This window comes from Aythya marila (assembly GCF_965140915.1).
Source record: "Aythya marila genome assembly, chromosome: 1".
Classification (NCBI taxonomy): Eukaryota; Metazoa; Chordata; class Aves; order Anseriformes; family Anatidae; genus Aythya; species Aythya marila.
Genome location: NC_139042.1, coordinates 94,231,553 through 94,242,687, shown reverse-complemented (window position 1 = coordinate 94,242,687; position 11,135 = coordinate 94,231,553).

The window sequence follows — 11,135 nt, the reverse complement described above, 5'->3', positions numbered from 1 at the left end:
TGAAACCTGCAGTGGACACATTTGTCAAGTCCCAAGGAGCCTGCATATTTCTGGATTGTCATATCTAGGAAGTCCTGTGGCTATCCAGTTGCAACAATGCAGTTGTGTGGGAACTTCTGGGGCAGCCAATTAGAAGACCAGGCTGCTCCAGGCTTAAACAGATACAAAGCAGCAATTTTTTAGGATTTGAACTTGTTGACCTAAGGAAGCAGGCAGGGACTTATGTCCCTGTGTACACCAATCACAGACTACAGTTGTTGGGATCACTAGTCCGATCCAGTCATTAAGTTATACTGAAGGAAATAGTCATCATGAGCAAAAGTGTTGGAAAGAAGTATTACATCACAGAAGTGATTCTCTCTGAACTTCCAGTCCTACTAAACTGTAATTAAAAAAAAGGAAAGGAAAGGAAAGGAAAGGAAAGGAAAGGAAAGGAAAGGAAAGGAAAGGAAAGGAAAGGAAAGGAAAGGAAAGGAAAGGAAAGGAAAGGAAAGGAAAGGAAAGGAAAGGAAAGGAAAGGAAAGGAAAGGAAAGGAAAGAGAAAAGAATAAAAAAAAAGAAAAGAAAAGAAAAGAAAAGAAAAGAAAAGAAAAGAAAAGAAAAGAAAAGAAAAGAAAAGAAAAGAAAAGAAAAGAAAAGAAAAGAAAAGAAAAGAAAAGAAAAGAAACTTTTGATAACGTGAATCCAGCCTTCATCAGGTAGTGAGAGACTGCAATAGTATCACATATATAATATGTGATATACACTGTCATTCACTGCAGCTTCAGAACACTGTCTTACTCTGCAATGAGCTGCACTTCTCCTTCCTGCTTTCATGTAAGCTTAATTTCCATTGCCCTATCTAAAATTAAGGACAGAGCAGAAACTACCTTGGCACAACATGTTTAGCTGCAGAGTACTGAACTACCATAGAGAAATGTCGTAACGTGGATCTGATATAAATCACCAACAAAACCACCACTTCTCACTGCCTGTGGTCAGTTCTTCCAGTTGTGTAAGCACCACTGTGGTGACTTACCTCGGCTGAGGACTAAAAGGATGGAGAACCAAAAAGCAAAGCTACCATGGTCATCATAAAGCTGCGTTACACATAAGTAAAGGCTTTTCTGCCCACTTGGTGATTGAGGGCATGAGAGCCTTCATGTCTTCTGGTTGCTTGTTTCTATGGCTTTGTGGGTAGAGCACTCACAGCTCCAGTAGGGCAGATCCCTACAGATCCAGCAGCAACATCTTCTCATTGCTCTCCCTGTCTCACAAACTGAAGATATTGCTTTGGGATCTGCTGAGCTGGATGATTATGCTAGTTTCTCAAATGTACTAACTCTATAAACAAGTCCAAATTAAACCTGAATCTAAACTTTCGGGACCTAAAGAAAGTGGTAGAGACCCATGCTCTGTGTGCCCTAAGAGCATGGGCACACCCTTTGAAGTAAATCCTTCATTCCAGGCACTGTATAGTTTAGAAGAAAATACTCATGGTAAGTTAAATATATACATATATTAATTTACTGAGGAATACAATATGTTTATATTTCTTTTGCTCATGTGTTATCAGTGAACAGAACATCATTTTTAGAGTCACTTTAATTATTTGAACTTGTACAGACCACATCTGAATGGGAACATATTTCAGCTCAAGGGCTGTTTCTGAACTATTTGCTTTGGCTGTGGCTTCAATACTTCAATGTTGTTTTTTTTTTTCTTTCTTTCTTTCTGTGGAAGTAGGTGATTGAAGACACATAATTTCACTTCTGCTGCTTCCTTGCAGTGATTTAGAAAGGGAAAAAATGAACCCCTAGAGACTGCAGGCTGACTATACCAGAGTCAGATCCACCATTCTTCACAAGTATTTCATTTCATCTTCCAAAATGATGCCAGTGTTTGTGGAAAGCCAAAAATATGACAGGGGGAGAAGGTGTGGAATAAAGGTCTCTGGAAAAACATGGTTCTCCTATTTTCTGAATAGAGGTAGCAGGGCAAATAGCTATTAGGTCTTAAAGACAGAAGTAGGAGAATGCAGAATGGAAAAACAGAAAGAAAAGAAACACCAAACACTTATGCACAGTCACACTCACCAGTACAACCAAATATTTGCCACTTCCATAGGATAGCAGGTGAATAAAAAAAACAAACCAAACCAAACCAAACCAAACCAAACCAACAAAAAACCCACCTCTCCAGTTTGCTGAGGTGACACAAGGGACTGGGAAAAGTGAATGCGGGTTTTGTGTTTGAACAAAAGTTCCTGATGACTTCTGAAGGTGTTTTGTTTGCTCAGTGTTAGTCTGATCTTGCAAGAGAACAGGTAAGACTCTTTGATGATTCTATCAAATCCATAATGTAGGGAAGCTTGAAAAGGCATAGTGTATGCTGTAGCTCTTGCTTACATACACTGGCTGCAAAACGGTCATGTCCCAGTCACCCCTGTGTTGCTGGGATTACATAAATAATGGAATGTTTTCCTAACTTGGCTGCTCAGCCTCCAGCAGATACTCTCTTCAAATATTAGATTACCAGAGCAGAGCCCTTTCAATGCAATAGGTACTGGTTGAACATCCTGTACCTAAATGGCTTGAAAGGGCTTTTGGAGTCCTTCCAGAATGTCATATATTCTCTCAGCAAAGACTGTTCAGAGCTGTCCTGTCCTGTTAGCACATAGTACACACAGCAAAACAATGTAATTCCACAAGTAGCACAGTGCACATATGTGTTTTGCATCTCCTCATAACAGTAAATTGTACACTGATCGCTGTGCACCTTGCTATACCACATAAGTATCAAATTCATTCCTTCTATACTATCCCCTGTAAATGTTTATCCAGAAAAAATATGACATGATAACTGACATTAATGGTATTGAGGAGAGGAAAACTCTTTAGGACACAGGATTTATGACTCTGACAGCCACATTGTCTTGAATCTTTTGCATGGAACTAAGACTGCTGCTCTACCTGCCTGCTCTGCTTCTTTGCTCAGGATCAGCATCCTCAGGACCAACAGCAGAATGGAGCAGTGTGTGGCACTACTGTGGCTCCAGCTGAGATTCAAATGTGTGGCAGGCTCTGATGACACCAAAACCAGCACATGGAGATAAGCTGATGTTAAGATCCTGGACTATGGGGGTACAAGACGTGCTCTGTTTTGATGACTTTCATCACACCAAAAGTGTCTGATGGGGTCATCAACTCAGAGCTGTCTTCAGCCACCATCACTCTATACCTGGGCTTTCTTGGGAAAACACCAGTCTTGAAGTAAAACACAGTCATCTGATTTACTCTTTGTTAAAAAGGGACAAGATATTTGAGGAAAAGATTTAATGGGGTCAAATGACTCCAGTACTCATTAATTGTTTTTGCACTACAAATTGTTCACCTCCCATAGATCTATTTCAACATCTTCTCCCTTTTCCTGCTCATATTAAGCATCTAATTATCTGGTGCTGGTTAGGATTACAATTATTTATTTTTCCTTTACAACAAAGACATGTACTTGAATCATAAGCAGAGTAAGATTTCACTTAACAGCTGTGGTTAAACAACAATTCTCAAGTTAGGGAATTGTTATTCATTCCTTACCCAATGAAATTGGTAAAATGGTCTGTGAAATGTACCCTTCACTCTGCTCCAAAATAAGAAATATCTCAAAATAAATACCAAAGTCCAAGATCTGGAATGAATTAGGTGAATCATGCTAAATGGCCAATCTTGCTAGTTATTGGAAAAAAACAGATTGTTATTTTCAGAAGAAAGTTATTGTAAATGCTACCCTGATGGTAGGCAAATTTTAGTAGCCTATGAAAGATTCTTGTTGCAAGTCAGAGAAGGTTTTCACGTAAAGCTTTAGATATACAGCTGCTTTCCTGTGCAAAATAAAGGTATAGGCAATGTTCATTTCCAAAGTGTGTCTGACTAATATTCATGTGACAGAATTGCTATCTCACTTCAGCCCTGAAACAGGACTGCTAGGCACCCAGGGGAGGTCAGAATGGTTAAGCGTAATTTTAAGTGAGGTCCCCATGTTTCTCTCTACACTCCCCCCCCCCCCCCCCCCCCATTCTGTGAATTCATTTTGAGAGGATCTATTCTGCAAATCCAGTGCCCAGAAACAGCAGTGAATAATAAACTACATCCCTACCAGCTCTGTATGAACACAAAGCATCTATAAAAGTGGAAGAATTGCGTGCATATTGTGACAGCTTATGGCTGGCAAAAAAAATAGGGAAATGTTTACCAAATGACAGGCAAGAAAGAGAGGAACAGATAAACACCATCTCTAAACATTTAATGCTTCGGAACTGAGACTCACTTTTCTCTTCAAATTAGCTGCATCTAAATGTAAAGCATTCTTTTTCTTTTTCTTTTTCTTTTTCTTTTTCTTTTTCTTTTTCTTTTTCTTTTTCTTTTTCTTTTTCTTTTTCTTTTTCTTTTTCTTTTTCTTTTTCTTTTTCTTTTTCTTTTTCTTTTTCTTTTCCTTCCTTCCTTCCTTCCTTCCTTCCTTCCTTCCTTCCTTCCTTCCTTCCTTCCTTCCTTCCTTCCTCCTTTCCTTCTCTCTTTCCTCCTTCTTTCCTTCTCCTTTTCCTTCCTTCCTTCTTTCCCCTAGAAAATTGCCCTAAACCATATTTTGACCTATACCTGGATAAATAAAACAGCTAGCTGATCTTTTCTCCTTCAATCAAGTTCCTTAAAAGGTAGAACAGCAGCTCAAAATTTATTTGGGGTAATAAGACATTTACAAGCAGTGATCCAGGCAAAAATGATTGAATCTTTCAGATGATATTTTGAAAATGTTTAGCAGGCTGCAAAGCATCTAGTTATGAAGCACTGATTGCTTGATCCTGGCAATTATATTTAGACTAAGCTTGCACACCCAGGCAGATCTTTAGTTCTATGAGGAAAACCTAGCTGAATTTATTCCTGGATAGACTACTCCCAGTTCTATAGAAAAAGAGGGCCTGTCTACACATGGAGGAGTTATTCCAGCACAGTCATTTAACAGCTCCAAGTAACTCCGTCCAGAACAATAGTACACGTGGATGCTGGGAGACTGAAATGTGAGTGTCTTTCCCTGCATCAACTTAACTGACTTTCATGACCGCTTCCATCAGAAAGCAAAAAGAAATAATCACATTGCCACATGACTTACTCCATTTTACCACACTCCCATTTTAAATTTACAGCTTCTCTTATTCCAGATGCATTTATTCTCATGTGCAGACAAGTCCCAGACTGTGAGGAATGGCTCCAGTTTCACTCATGGAAGTAGTCCTTCCCAGGAATTCTTTCTGGGTGTTAATGTCACTGAAATCCAGAGGCCAAATTCTTGGCTCCATACTTCACCTTTCTGCAGCATTCTGGCGTTGCAAAGAGGCCATAAAGCTGATCCAAGAAGCCAGCTGAACCTTTTCTCTGGCACAGAGAGGAGCATCATGAAGACCAGGCTATTTCCACTGGAAAAATGAGTCTCATTTTGTTCAAGAAATGAATGTGCTGTAATGAAATTTTACAACCCCCCATAATAAGCCCATTATCGAGATTGTGACAAAACATGAAAAAGCTTTAAACTTCCAGTAGTTTCATGCTAACCCACAAGAACTGTGGCCAGCCCTAATTTTGTTTTGCAATGGTAAGTTGGTGTCAGATTCAGGTTTATTTAAACATTATACTTTATAACCATAAATTTAGATTTTTAACTGGAATTTGAACTTAGATTTCATTGCTAATCCATGATCAGTTATAGAACTGGTGTTTCACAAGTTCGTCTATGGATTTTCATATTCTGAAAGGGTCTATTTTAAACCTGCCATCTCAGATCAACATCCCATTTCAGGCTGAAATTCAGTTTCAATCACAATTAGGTCACATTAGGTATGTAAATCTTTTTAAAACATCTGATGCTCCCTGAGACATAGCATATGTCAGATTTTCTATCATATCCTCTTATCACCCAGGAGATAGTTGAAGTTCACACCGATATTCATCCATCAAGATAAACACCGCTGTTACCAGCAAATTTTTTATTCTCCTCAGTTCTTGTGATCAAACTGTGCTGCCACTCGTGCCTGTTAGCATACCCTCTCTTGTCATTTTTCTATATGTCTACTCAGTCTCTCTCTCTCCTTGGCTTACTTCTCTCACACAGATTTGTTGTGCTGAGATGGACAAATCAAAACCATCTCTCTCAGCCTGCCAATAGGGTAGGTGGACTGCAGGTGCTGAGGCTTGTGGCTTGGTCTCCAGGACTAGAATGAGCCACCCAGTGATGTATCCTGAACTTGTCCAGAGATATGATCTGAGATGCCCCACCAAGTCATTGGGAAGCACTTTGTGCTTCATTGGACTTCTCGGACTTCTACATTTCTTCAGTTATGTGATGTTTGGAGTCATTGCATGGCTCACATGTACCTTCCCCACCCAGATTTGACAGCATTTGACAAGAGCAAGCTCTGCAACTAAACACTACTAACCCATGGTTAAAATGCATGATCATGCTCTCTGTCATTCTTCTCCTGCCTAATTTCTGCCAGAGAGCTTTCTTAGGAAAATTATCTTCACAGCTAGGGTTAGAGAGCAGACAGCAGGTTATGGATATGTAAGACTATAACCACATCTTTTCCAGTGAAGCTTCGTCTAAAACAGCCTCAATTTTCAGGCAGCTACTACAGAGCAATGTGCTGAGGTGATGGGATAAAATGCTGGAAGGAATTAAACTGCAAGCAAACAGAGGGGCTGGACACTACTTGGAAATATTCTAACTGTGAAGAGACCAGCTCCGAATGCAGCCCTAGGATACAGAAATAGAGTACTCACTGCTAGGGATGCATTGCCAGTCCTACTCCTGGGTCAGTACGTGTCATGACACTGAATGTGTATGTACATGGTGCTCTGCAGTATAACTAATCCAGTTGGCAAAACACATGGTACATCAGGCATGATCCAAAGTCCCTTGAAGTCAAGGGCCCTTTCCATTGACTTGAAAGGACTCTGGATCTGCACTGCAAGGACGGCAAGCCAAGCTCACTGCTGGAACAAATGATGACAACACCATGGAAGCCAATGTAACTCTGTTTGCTTGCGCCAACAATGAATCTGGCCTATAAACTTTGTTCTGCAAGGATCGGAGGCTGCATAATTCATTCAGTGGTTCAGAGTGTAAATTAAATTTTCATGGCCATGAGCATATCAGCCATGTTATATACCCAATTATATTTTGACCGTGTAAGATTGTTCTTTTCCACAATCATTTATTTAAATGTTCTCTCTTTGCCGTTGTTGAAGCAGTCATGGTTTGCTTACATGTTCAGCCTCCTTATCTAAAATGCTGTTTAATCTTTGAAGCCTTCCTTTTCACACAGTAGCAATGTAATAAAATTGATTGTATGATTACGAGTCTGGTTCTCATTTACTACAGTGCTGATAGAGGAGAAATGAAATCACATGACTGGTAAAAGAACAGGGCGGAAACAACTTTGGACATTACTGGTTCTAGTAAATGTAGCAGTGATTTTGAGTTGGCTCAATACTGACCATTTTCAGTTCAGATATTTGAATTCAGAGGAGACCTACAAAGCATTATATTTTGTCTTCTATCTTCTAGAAGGTCTTGGTGATAAATCCCTTGCTCAGTTATTCAAGCAAGCAAGACATGTGGGTTGTAATGACAACATTTATGATTGCAAGATCACACAGACAAAAATAATATATAGGACAGCATTATATAGAAGGACTTTTCTGTTTTGTTTTGTTTTGTTTTGTTTTGATTTGTATTTGAGTCCCTAGAATGACTGATTTTTTTTATTATTATTATTTTATATTTTTTTTCTGGATTTGTTCATACTAGCAACCTGACAAATAGCCATCATGTGTGGATTGTGGCAAATGAAATCTTCCACAGATTTCCATCCCTTTTTGGCCAGCGGAATGAAAAGCCTTAATCCAGATAACAGATGTCAAGTGGGTTAGAGCTTTTTATGAGTGCATAAAACATATATGAAAAAAATATACATTACATGTTGGAAAAGGGAGGTAGTGGGTGGATTCAGGGCCCCAAGAGCACTTACAGGCCTTTTGTTAATATCAGTCTGGGCAGGAGGAATTTTGTGATAGTGGAGAATAATGGCATTTATGGGGAAGCAAATGAATATTTCACTATTTCATTTTTGTTTGTTAATTATAAACTCCACCAGTGATCAACAAAGAGGAAAAACCCTATTAAAAATCACTATTACACCTGCTCCCCAGTCCACTCTGGATACTTCTTCCCCTTTAGGCAGACAGCAGCCCCATAAATAGTTAATCTGGCATTTGGCAAATCTGAGGGATCTGTGGTGGTGGAAGGAACAAGTTAGTGATGGGTGGAAATCTCTAATAATGTTAATAAAAAGGTAGCCCAATTACTTTCTGTAAATGTGATCATTAGTATACTGGTAACAATTTAAGAGCTGTATAAGGAGCTATGCTAGAGTGATTATGTTTAATTAACACAGTCATTTATCAGACAGAAATGATTCAGCCTGGTGATTTCTCATTCATGCCTTCATGAGGAGGAATACTTATGCTCCAGTGTGGTTTTGCATCATTTCCTGTACTTCCCATTGTTTGAACAGGAACAAAGCCTTGATTTTTTTCTGCACATTGTAGTGCTTGGAACAGAGTTAGCTAAAATGTCAGAGCTATAAATGCTTACCTTTCAAAAATAGAAATGCTTTTGGACTACAAGAGTATTCATGATTACATTTGTCATAATATCATTCTATCCTGAAAAGGATAGACTTATGGGAGAATTATAAATCATGATAAAATCTGGCTCACCTGAGTGGTGAAGAGTGCTGTTAATATCTCTGTGCCCTGTGAGGTGGGCACTGTAGGTTGTGTGATGGTCACTTGTTCAGAAGCGCAAAGCACAAGAACAAATGGGTGGGGATTGTTCAGATATTGTACCAAATGTTAAATGTAATTTTAAAGTGTGCTCTTCAATGTGAATGTTTAGTCTCCCCAAATATAAGTTGAGGTTGTAGTAGTGACTTAATCCTGTCTGCAGTCTTCTGCTGAGTGATGTTCATGGGTGACATAAGCCCTCCAAGCAATTTTGGTCTGTGTGGCCTGCTGGCTCGGTGCACATGTGGGCTGTTGCTGCTGGCCCCCAGTGATTCCATCAAACAGCCAATTCAAGCCTTTACCTCTTCAGCCACAATCAGCTTTCTCCTAGCCTTGTTATTTTGTTCCAAGGGCAAGCATTACATTATATAGGCTTTAACAACGTCAGCAATTAGTTTTCAGGCTCAATGCAGCCCTCACAAGCCTTGCTAACAGTGATTTAATGAGACTGGTGAAGTCTCATTTGTTTAAGAAAAGCCCCCCAAGCATGGAGTGGCACTGGGAAATATCTTTCATGCCTGTGACCAGTCAGTTGGAATTTCTGATCTGCAGCTTCCTCACAGCTGCAGACACCCCTCCAAAATGGGTCTGTCTTGAGGTATTTATAACGTGTCTGTCACCAGGGTAGCCAAGCACCGCATGGAAACACGGCACCCAGGTTTGCAGCTGATGCAGCTCATCATTGCTCTGTTTCTCTTGCAGGTTCCAAACCCTGGCATGCCTCCCATGGCATCCTCTCCAACAGAGCTTGTTAGAAAAGCTTGTTCCTCCAAAAACTTCTTAACAGGATCCATGCATAAGCCTGGAACCTGCCCTGTACTGCAGTATACCCTCCAGAGAGGAGGCTTGTAGACAGGGCTTTAAGTTTTCTGTTGAAGAGTTTTGGCTACAGACTTCTGATGCTACACTGAAGAGCCACTTAGTGGTATTTACTTAGCCATTTAGCTGGATAGTATTTACACTAGCTCTCCTGACTCTTTCTGAATTACCTTTCAGTGTTTAGTGTCCCTAAAAATACTGAGCTTGGCAGGTGAATGCAGCAAGGATTCCAAACCAGTGTAGAGCATTGCACTTGGTCTTACAGAGTCATGAACTTTTTCCTTCTCTAATCTCCTTTCCAACCAGTTTTGAAGGTACTTCAACCTGAGCTAACAATCTAATAACCTAATCAACCATTTCCTTTCCTTTTTCTTTTGCTTTTGCTTTTCTTCTTCTTTTTCCTTTTCCTTTTTCTTTTTCTTTTTCAGTTTTCATCTTTTCCTTGTGTTCTGCCCAGTATTTACTTGAAGGGGAGTAATCTTATCTGAAAGATGAAGTTTATGCTCTTCAAAGTAAATATGTAGCTTGGACTGCTAGTAAATTATCTGTAAAGTAGCTGATAAAGGAAAATCACTCCCCAGCAGTTCTGGTCTGATCCAGATCTGAAGCCAAGGAAAAGACCCAGGACTCCAGAAAGCAGCCAAGGAATTCTAACATTTGTGCTCTCTAAGTGCAATATATATCTGAAGCAGTTGCTAGGCAAACTTGCCTAGTGCTTCACAAACCAGTTCCACTGCTGTTTTTTTTGCATGTCTGAAGTGTGACAATTTTGCAAAATAGGTTCAGGAAAAAAAAAAAAAAAAGTATAAGTGGCATTTGGAATGCAAACAGATGAGGATTCATGGGGTAACAGGCATTCCTGGGCAAGAAGGCAGCCCTGTGCCCATGTAACCAGTCACACAGCCCACCAAGTAGGGATCAAATATAATTGCTGATTTTAGGGTGTTGGCTAAGCCTTTTGTGTGGGCCCTCTGAATAACCCAGAGCTTTTATCCACTTTGAATAGTTTGTTGCACTTTGGCGGATGCTCACAGGGCAAAATCTTCTAGAGGAGTACAATATGAAGGATGGGAATCTCAAACAGAAATTTCTAATAGTCCCTTTCTTTTTTCCACCATAAGCTTTGAGGTCTGGAGAAAACAGGTCTTCAATGGCCTAGCAGCAGCCCACCTAGTGCTCTCTGTTAGCTCTGCGTCTTGCACATTTGCTGAACCCTGTAGTTTCAGGAGGTTTTAGAGACGCAGAGCCAGATTCTGCCATTGATTTCCCATGTTTTCCCTAGAGAGCAGCCTCATTGGCTTCCAAGGTATTACCCACAAAGAAAATAACTATTTCCACTCATCTGGCCCTCAGTAGCCTTGTTTCGTGCTTATTTTGCCCACACGCAGCTCCACAGAGAATATCACAAACCATGGAAAATTCCAAAATTTGCCTTTAGAATTC